Here is a 10,933-nt window from a genome sequence, read left to right on the forward strand (position 1 = left end):
ACCCCAACCCTTGGGCTACTCTTTTACCAACGAATAGTGGGATTGACCGTAACATTATAACGCCCCCACGGCTGAAAGGGCGAGCATGTTTAGGTGTGACAGGGATTCGAACCCGCGACCCTCTGATTGCGAGTCGAGTGCCTTAACCACCTGGCCATGCCGGGCCCTGGATAATTTAATAGAAACTACTTCATTGAGAAGATGGTAATAAATGCTTTGACAACAGTGTCTACTATACCTTCGAAAAAAAAGAATAGAAACAGATGCGACGCAGGGAGTTACTGTCTTACTAAACTTGCTGATATGCAGAGCCACAAGAGATGTGTCGTAAAAAGCAACAATAATACGATAACTTATGTATGACGAGATTAAAAAAAAAATATTTTCCAGTATCGAAAAAAATCAAAATGCTGGATGTTAAACAAAAAGGTTTCTTATAAGAAAGCATAGCTTAGATATCTAGAAACCAGGTTAAGATATACTAAACAAAATGTTTTATGCTATCTAGAAATAAGGTTAAGATATACTAAACAAAACACTTCATGCTATATAGAAACCAGGTTAACATGGTTAAGATGTTGTAAATAAACAAACATAAAATCCTCTCTTTCATCATATGTCGAGTGCGTTACGATGGACCTGGTTAAAGTTTGTAATACAACGATCCTCCAGACTGAAAATGGCCAGTCTTTACTTTCAGCACCAGAAACAAAAACAAAGAATTAAGATCTTACTTGTTTTTGACGATGAATAATTTTAACTTCATGCGATCCTTTGAGTTACAAATAAGATTTCAACACAATCTTAAAAGAAAGAACACAACTACTCACTCTCTTGTGATACGAGACGATGAAAGACACAGGACCCGTAGGAACATATTCATCAGCGCCAACATAGCCAGGTGGTTGGAGCTCCAGACGGCAGCTGCTCGAGCAGCTGGTCTTACCTGAAGTCGTAAGAAAAACTAAACACTTGAGGTTCTTCGTAAGGTCACCAATTGTTCTTAATCATTAAATGTTGATGACTTATCAGTTGTATGCTTGTTGGCAAGCTCTGCCCAAGTCGTCTTATGCGAACCCGTTTGCGAATGCACACACACACACATTTGTAGGTAGTCTTTGGAGTCTGTGTTTTTGTCTATAGCCGACTGACTGGCAAGTGATGTTTTCAAAAAAATAGTGGAACTATTCTCTCAATTGTTTTGAATCCTGACTATTTTAGCTGGTTTTTGTTCAGTGAGTTTCCAACTCAGGCGTAATATTAATATTCAGCTACCGTAACACATGTGTTGATTCAAACATTCTCTGGAAATTATAGTTATTTTATTAATGATAATGTAGAAAAATAGAGTTTGATATCAGTGTCAGTTTTGTGGCTAATTCTGAAACTCCAACATACAGGACAGTGAAATAAAGCTGGCATAGTGCACATTCATAATTTACAAAGCAGGTCTCGTGCCTTTACACTTGAAGGTTTCGAAGGTTAGGCCAGCCAAGCAAAAACTATATATATATTGGGTAATTGTATTCAAAAATTTGATTAGACAAAATTTTGCTGCAACTTAACGTTACATTTTTTGTTTATGGGTAAACAGTGATGAATGTTTCCAAACAGTTAAGTAGAAAGCACCTTGCTTATGTTCCAAACAGTTAAGTAGAAAGCACCTTGCTTATGTTACAAACAGTTAAGTAGAAAGCACCTTGCTTATGTTCCAAACAGTTAAGTAGAAAGCACCTTGCTTATGTTCCAAACAGTTAAGTAGAAAGCACCTTGCTTATGTTACAAACAGTTAAGTAGAAAGCACCCTGCTTATGTTACAAACAGTTAAGTAGAAAGCACCTTGCTTATGTTACAAACAGTTAAGTAGAAAGCACCTTGCTTATGTTACAAACAGTTAAGTAGAAAGTACCTTCTGAATTCTGGAATTTCTGTCAGTAGCCAACATTATCACTAAGCACGGCAATTCTTAGTATGTAGGGATGTACTGGGAAAAAAATGGCCGCCGCATATTATGTATTGCTCAACATAGTCTCAAATCTCATTTATAACAATCTAAGAGACTTTTATAAACTCCTAACTTAGGTTTTCGAGGTTTTCAAAAGGTATTAAGATCTTCAGTTTAGCCAAAAAACATCGCTAAGGTAGAGAACCGGTGAGAAGTGTAACAGTCAAATGTTCTGCTGATTATTCTGATTCTGGCGTCAGTAAGACTAGTTCACCAATGCTTGAAGTTGTTGTGATGATTTACATAGCAATATGTTATATTTTAATTTGGGGAGTCAGACGCAATATAGCATTTCACTAACTTCAATACATGAAGTCCATCAAGACATCTTATCAGGCCAGGCTAAAACTGCTGCCTTTATAGCGACTGCTATTTATTAATATTGATTGTTTTAAACAAAGAGGGGGAAAAGTAATAGCATTATTCAGTTTAAATGCATTTATTCAAATCTGAACTCATGCAAATGAAAGGAATTCAACATTTAGTTGTAGATAAAAGTTGTTCTTGGAAATATATGGCTACTTATGTAGGCATTTTTGTATGCTTTTGTGTATTCATCGCTACCTTGTTTCTGTACTTTTTGGCATTGCTATCCCTACATCATCCACATTTTTTTTGAAATGTTTTTATTACTTGTACACTTTAGTAGTGGTTATAAAGAACTACTATATAAACAGAGCGGTATGTTACTGAAAAGTACTTACACCTCATTGGTCTTGTGAAAAGAAAGACTTGAAGAGATTTTTGCTGTGTATTTACACCACTTTTGACTAATCATTAACAGACGAAAAGGGTGCAGTGAGATGATGTCTTCGCCATTATTTAGGTTCAGTCATATGTTCTAGACAAGCAACATGTCTCGTTGTTGATGGTTATACTGGCACTAACTCTTTACCTTTCTTACTAAAAATAGACTAGATGTTCACCAACGAATATAGTACTATTGTTATAATACTTTATATAGTTGAATTTGTTTAAACTCGAGCTTTCTAAAATAGCTCAAACAATTATAGACTTATTTTGTTTGAAAGACAAACATCTGTTAATGGAAATGATATCAAGACAAGATTTACTGGAACAATAAATGAAGAAAGGGTTCTGGTTTACTCGGTTGAGAAGGAAGAAATGCAGATTCACAGAAATGTTTTGAATGGGAAGGGGAAACAACATCAAGACAGATTAGCCAATCATTTAATATAATTGTTATGATTATCGGTTTGCAATTTCTAGAATGTTTTTTTTTTTTAGTTTCTGCTGCGTGGCTAGACTTGTGCAACCAGAGCTACAAAATGCTGTGTCAAATGCGTGACGAATCCAGGTGAATGCAGAGGATCATCCACAACTGACTTCCTGACGTTCGAAGTCAATGATGGGTACAAAAATTGAATGAATACCCAATTTCCTCTTGATGCAATATCAACAAGCGGAACGAAAACTAACTACGCTAATTGACGTGAACGTTAACATGCTCAGGTTTATCCAGCACGTGGTCTCAAAGAAACGCTTCATAGTAACACGCTATGACGTATGTACATGTAGCCTAACATGCACACAATAACTACGCTAATAAAGCTCTTCTAATGACACTTTGAGTTTTATCTAAACAAGTCCTACAAGAATGTAAACATGAAATAAGACACTTAAACACATAAACACTTAAATTAATATTATATCACTTATTGTATATAAGATATGATCAACTTAAAGAAAAATAATTTTTTATTGCGCCAGGCTGGAGATCGGAAGATTCAAGGTTCGCATCGTGATGCTGCAGAAAAGGTTCCATAATTTCAGCTAAGTATGTGTTATAGAAATGCTGGTCAATCCTGTTATTGGTTTCAAAGCCGTATACAATTTTGTAAACTGAGGGTGTTGTGGACTGGCTGTGCTTCTTTCTGATTAGTAGCTTAAAAGTAGGGACAGCTATATCTGAACTTTAGGGTTTTCTAACCTGGCCATTTAGTCCATGTCCAAATAATGTGTCGGTACGATATTAGGGACAGCTATGGTTGGTTGGTTTTGGGGATTTATTGGCGCAAAGCAACTTGGCTATTTGCACTAAACCACCGGTGTAAAAATAAAAACTAAAGGTAAAACTATATAAAAATGACAAAAAATATATCAAATTAAAGCCTAAACAATGTCCAAAAAGCTGGTAAAAAACTAAAATAGATTGAAAAAGGCTAATGGTCCGTAAAAAATTAAAAACACGATCAAGTTGGACAGTGTCATCATTGCCAATGACACCGTTAGGAGTAAATACTTAGAAAATACATGTCTAAAATGATGCCGCCGCTCTTAGTCATAACGACGGCACGAAAGTAAAATGTGGGCAATTTTGATTGAGTGTCACAAAAGCCATACATTAGCTGATCAGTTCCACATAACAGAAAACGATGGGTTAAAAAACTGTGACCAATGTGTAGCCTACACAAGACAACTTCCTCCCTCCAATCCTTATGGAAACTAGATGACAAATTGACAACAACTGGCGCAAAGCCGGGTCTTGATCACAGGACCTTAGACCAAATAAGGAATAGGCATGGCTATGACAATACCAGAGCAGACGGACTTAGCTGCGATGTCAGCAAGCTCGTTCCCGCGAATACCAACATGGTCAGGAATCTTGAAAACTTGGACAGAGAAGGAAGTAGTTTCTGAATAGCGACGAGAACAGGGTGAGAGCTGACGTTAAACAATTCCAGGGACAACAGAGAGTCGGTGTAAATAATACAGTTAGTGTACTGCTGAGTTTCTACGTTTCTCGGCAGTGAACACATAAACTATAGAGGGGATCCTCTATAGAACCGACATTGGGTGGGCGACAGGAGGTTGATTGATTCAAGGAACCATACAAGACAAACATTAAACATCCTCTCCAAAACTTACGGAGATAGCTAGTCAAAGCAATAGGACGAGAATTAGAATTAGAAGGAATCTTGGGATCCTTCACAGGATTTGAAAAAGATAGAACAGTAGACTTGTTCCAAGCATCAGAAAAATCTTCACCTCTCAGATCCAGTTAAAAACAAGAGCAAGACAGGCAGCAGAAAGATGGTGCAGCACTTCATAGTGAATGTCATCATGCCCAACTGATGTACTGCCAAACCAACGAAGAGCAAACTTAAGTTCCACGAGTGAAAAAGGGCGATTATAGTAACAGAGATTATCAGCCAAAAAAAGAGACAATCACTCTGCCCAAAAACTTGATGGCCAAGAAGGTATAAGGAGGAACAGAAGCGCTGGAAAGATAAGAAAAACATTCGCCGAGAGTACTGGCAATGCTCTGGACATGAACAACATCTTGGCCATTAGAGAGTAAGATGGAAAAGGGAGGGGAAGCATACTACTTATTGATCTTTCACATCTTGTCCCAGATGACTTTTGAACTGGTGGTGAACATAATCCAAGATTCCTCTGGCTTTGACGTCTGACCTGCAGAGCATGGTCACGGGCCCACTGGAAAGCAATACAGTTATAAATGGTGGTATACCTGCAAAAAAGGCACCCCAGGCCCATTTCTGAGCCTTCCATGCTGTCAGGCAGGAAACCACCATAAACGAGGATACCATAGGAAACTTGTCGAGGTTTGGGGAATAGAACAAAGAGCTGCTTGAATTATTCAATCAGTCACTGCTTCCACACAGTCATTAATAGATGGAAGACTAATAACACCAGAATTTAGTTCTGAGAGAGAGAGGTGAAAGAGAGCCAGTCAGCCTGCTTCAACTTCCACTATGGCACTCAAAACGATGGAAAAATTGTCATTGCCCAGAGGGTCACTGTCAAACTTCCAAGACAAAGGAGAAAAATGAAGGGGAACAGATAAATAGATCAATAACAGTAAAAGATTGAGTAAGTGCATAAAAATAGGTAAAAAAACCAGTATTGAAAGAGAAAGGTTGTGATCTGAGAGCATATGCTCCATCAATATCACCACCACCCCAGAAGGGATTGTGTCCATTAAAATTTCCCAAGATGAAAACAGGAGATAGCAACTGTTCTACAAGAACATTAAGATCGGATTGATCGTTAGTCTTTCCGAGAGACAGGTAGAGAGAACAAACAGTGATGGTATGACCCACTGAAATACGGACGGCTACAGCTTCCCAGGGTGTATTAAGAGACACAGACAAGGTGGGTACATGCTGGTCAACCAGCAGTGCCACCCCTCCATGAACTCGTCCATCACACAACCTGTCATTCTAATATAAAAATACTGCTGAAAGGTGACAGCATCAGCAGGTCTCAGGAATATTTCCAGTAAGAAGTGACACACAGGATGAAAGGAATTGATCAAGGCCTTAATGTCATCCAAATTAGAATGAAAACTTTGAAAGTTTCACTGTATTAAAGTGGCCATTTATATTTAGGTGGAGGTGAACTGGGCAGAGAACTATTTTGCTTGCGACCACAACATTTTTCTTTACCAGAAAGAGGTTTGTCGACCTTCATGGAACCTGTCCTGCGTTGATTGGGAGGATCTCTATCAGAGAATGGAGACGCCAGAGACTGAGAGAGTGACAAAATAATAGTCCTGCACCTGGGGGCCAGAGGAAATGGACCCAAGCAGTCACTGGATGCAACAGTGGGGACAGAGACAGAAGCAGACGTAGACTTTTCAACTCTAGCATTCACAGAGGGCAAAATACTCTTTACATAGTGTGAGAAAGACTCTGAAGGAGGCATGGGAAGATCTGTCTATCCTCCCACTGTAGCAGTTGTACAGAGTGCAGCTGCATATGTTCGAAATGAAACAGGGGATAACAATTTCCGAGCCTCAGGGTAAGAAATGTTGTTTACAGTATGTAAACATTGTGCTCTTTTCCACAACTGGAAAAATGAGGGTCCAGTTGACACTTGTAGGCGTGATGATCTTTGCCACCACAATGAGCACATGTCAAACAGGCTACGTCTAGATGCGTTTGAATGTACGAACTGCTGACACTGGAAACATGTAAAAGGGTTAGGAATATAAGGCCGTACCTTACAGTTCAGGTAACCTGTCTTAACAGTGACAGGCAGACGTAGTGATGTAAACGCCAACACAAGAACATTGGTAGGTAGGATAATTCTTTACGAGTGGAGATGCATCACAGAGGAAAAACTCCTTGGCTGGAGAAACTGGCAAGGATCTCAGACTCGGTGATATTTCGTAAATCCCTCTCAACAATCACTCCTCAAGAGGAATTCAAAGTAGCATGGGGAGTAGCCTCAATAGGTATATCCTCAATGGCCTTCGAATTTAGGAGGAGTTCACTGTGGTGTAGATGTTTCCACAGAACGTAGCTTCTTCACTGACTTTGGAGAACCAGCAAGTTCCTCTAATCCCTTTTGAATAAAAAAGTGAGACATTTGCCCTAAAGATTTGTCTGATAAAGAATGCATGATAAAAAAACGAGATACAGGTGCAGAATGGGGTGAAGATTGTTATTCATATTGTTATCAGTCGCTTTCCCATCAACGTGTTTTTTTGGGGGAGGTCACTGGGTGCAAAATATATACAAAATAGAGAAATTTCAGTGCCCACTGACCCCACCTACAACGGAGTCCTACAAGCAGATGCAATACAATGCTAAAGCAGAACATTGTAGAGATGCCAGGGTTTATTGGGTTTATTATCAGAAATAATGTCCATAACACCCATTGAGATCGTCCAACACTGGTACTTGGTTGACGCTAGCCCAACAGGACCTGCTGATTGATTCTGGGTGAGCCACCTCAAGGCAGCCCATCTACGGCAATCCAAGGCCAAAGTGGTGTGTTAAAGTGCCACTGACATAAACTGACCCATCAGCGACACCCCTCAACCACCACGATCCTGTATCTCTCTTTCATGGGTCGCCACGCACGGCAAACATGTGTGTGGATGTTTAGATCCCAGAGGAGGTAACCTGAAAACACAGAACCTTCCCTGGGAGGTCCCCTCACCACGTTCAGGAATCCACCTCGAAGGGAGGGACAGCTATACCCGAATTGTAAGGTTCTCTGACCTGGACATTTAGCCAATGTCTACATAATGTGTTCGCTCAATATTAGGGGCAGCTATACCTAAACTTTTGGATTTTCTAACCTGGCTGTTTAGCCTATGTCTGAGTAATGTGTCATTCAGGTTGCAATCCTGTTTTATATATACAAAACGGATATCAATGGATAGCTAAACCAGTTACTGTAGCTGAGTTGCAGTGACAAATTAGGATGAAATCACGGTGAATTACATCAATAATCTAATCGACAGTATGCCACGTCACCTTGTAGAGGTTATTTGAGTACGAGGAGGACCAACTAAGTATTGAATGTTTAATGTGAACTGATATAAGGATACAGACGCTATTGATAATAATTTGATGTTATATTTTGTCATTATATTTGTTTTAGTAAAGTTTTGTTATGATAGGTGAAATGTTGAAGTACACATCTTTCTACAAGTGTGTGTCTGATAAAATTGTTTGCTGTTCTAATAATCTCATTATACAAATAACATAAATAGATGTTTAATATAACATGCATTTCTCAGATTGATAACGCTAAATGTATTTGTATTCCTCCTTAATAATAATGATCTTATTTGTTACAAAATATGCAAAAATTTTGCCCAAGACTGTACTAAGCAGTGAGTGATGGCGCCAGAACTTAAGTTAAGTAGAGAAAATTAAATGGCCATAGATTTTGTTCTTTTATTTTTGTGCATATGCTTGAAAAGTGGGAAATATTTGAGAATGATAATGTCTTCTGAAATAAGTATAATGTATCTTGTGAGGTGTCTATACAGAAAAACGTTATACCTTAATAAACTTATTATCATGTGTCTTATGAGGTGTTGACAATAAAACATAGGTATGTACATTAATAGAATTAATGTCATGTGATTTATGGCGCCAATACAAAAGAAAAGGTATTTACAAGGTATTTATTTACTATTCTACGCTTTTCATAGTTATAGATGCTAACTTGCATCATACTCACTGTAAATAGACAGCATTTAACTATTCTACGCTTTTCATAGTTATAGATGCTGACTTGCGTCACACTCACTGTAAATAGACAGCATTTAACTATTCTACGCTTTTCATAGTTATAGATGCTGACTTGCATCATACTCACTGTAAATAGACAGCAAAGTCAGCATCTATAACTATGAAGAGCGTAGAATAGTTAAAGCATCACACTCACTGTAAATAGACAGCATTTAACTATTCTACGCTCTTCATAGTTATAGATGCTAACTTGCATCACACTCACTGTAAATAGACAGCATTTAACTATTCTACGCTTTTCATAGTTATAGATGCTGACTTGCATCACACTCACTGTAAATAGACAGCATTTAACTATTCTACGCTTTTCATAGTTATAGATGCTAACTTGCATCATACTCATTGTAAATACTCACTTCTACATTTGAACTCTCTCCATCTTAAGACATTTTTTTATAATTAACTTTTCAACAACACAAAAAGGAAAAAAAAACATGGTGTGTGGAGACAACTCCATTAGTTAATAATTATTCGTAGATTAAAACAATTTGTTATGATAAAGACATTTTCAAGGGTTTAGAGCAAGGATTTTGTGTGAAACAGGCTCAGGTCTTTTCATTTTTTGTGCATTTTGCTTTTTCTCCACTTTATAGAAAAATAGAAACAAAACCCTGAGGGCGCCAAACAACAGCTGCGTTGAGAAAGACACGGAAGAAACGGGCGTACTCAACAAACTATCTCCGGTTTGCACGTGGCACGTGCCAGCCTTCACTGGACGCTTCCGAGTCCTTTCTTGTGCACTGGTATATAGTTACAATACATGAAGGCCGAAAGTACGCGTGAATAAACGCCTTACATACTAAGCTTTTCTTCCTCCTAATGTCGCGTGCGCAAATGCCCCTCTTACCAATGGCCACTATAAAGAACTTCAGTATTCTGTTCTCCTTTTCTAGGAGTGCGCAGACCACTTGTGTTTACTATGAGACTAGGGCAGCCTTTCCCATAATTCATCTATTTCCATAGGTTTGCTGCTCTCTAACCCACTTTTTTAAAAACATGTTGACCACAAGGAAACAGTCTACACTCTTATGACAAAAACAAACAAACAACAACAAGAACATGTATAATATAATATATTAGGGCGTCAAGAAATTAATGTCGCGTTTTGGAACAATTTTATTAACCTCCCTCAAAAAACGTACATCACGTATAGTAGTTAAACAAACAGCCTATACGTCACGTTAGTGTAGCCTATATAACGTGTAAAGCTTAGTATACTCTAATCCCTTATAGTGATGGTACACGACAAGACACACATTCGGCATGTAATGCTGTTTGTATATAAGAAGGGAAAACAACGCCTCTGTAGCCACAAAGAATATCAAAGAAGTTTATGGAAATGTTTTGAACGTTTGTAAGTGTCAACGATGGTTCAAATTTCGTTCAGGTGACTTTAGCCTTAAAAACTGTGATGGCAGGGGCCGACATGTTGGAATTGAAGACGCTTGTTGAGTCTAACCCAAGGCAACACACTCGTGAAATGGCCCTGAAATTGCGTGTCTCTCATGAAACAATACGTAAACATCTGGGAAACTCCATAAAGAAGGTGTTTGGGTGCCTCACGAACTCTCTGATGATCATCGTTTCCAACGTGTGAACGTTGCTTCGTCTTATCTGGTGCGTAATGCTCGTGAACTATTTTTAGACAGAATTGTCACCAGTGATGAAAAATGGATTCTCTATGCGAATATTAAACGCCAAAAACAATAGCTCAGTCCTAAACAAAAACCACCTCCGACCCTAAAACCTGGACTCCATCCGCAGAAAGTGATGCTTTACATTTGGTGGGACATCAAAGGAGTAATTCATTTCGAACTCTTTAATCCACAGGTGTAGTCAGCAACTGGAACGGTTAAATCGAGCCCTTAATCAGAAACGCCTTTCCTCGTCA

General features: G+C 38.5%; 1 protein-coding gene across 1 annotated transcript in view; it reads right to left on the reverse strand.

The window, feature by feature from the left end:
- LOC106468244 (neurogenic locus protein delta-like) overlaps window positions 1–962 on the reverse strand; it is a 29,446-nt gene extending 28,484 nt beyond the window's left edge. Inside the window, exon 1 of the mRNA XM_022396574.1 lies at window positions 831–962. The gene's annotated coding sequence lies outside the window, so the exon portion shown is untranslated. The remainder of the gene's footprint in view (window positions 1–830) is intronic.
- Window positions 963–10,933: the final 9,971 nt, after the last annotated feature.

Source organism: Limulus polyphemus, unplaced genomic scaffold, assembly GCF_000517525.1.
Source record: "Limulus polyphemus unplaced genomic scaffold, Limulus_polyphemus-2.1.2 Scaffold2931, whole genome shotgun sequence".
Classification (NCBI taxonomy): Eukaryota; Metazoa; Arthropoda; class Merostomata; order Xiphosura; family Limulidae; genus Limulus; species Limulus polyphemus.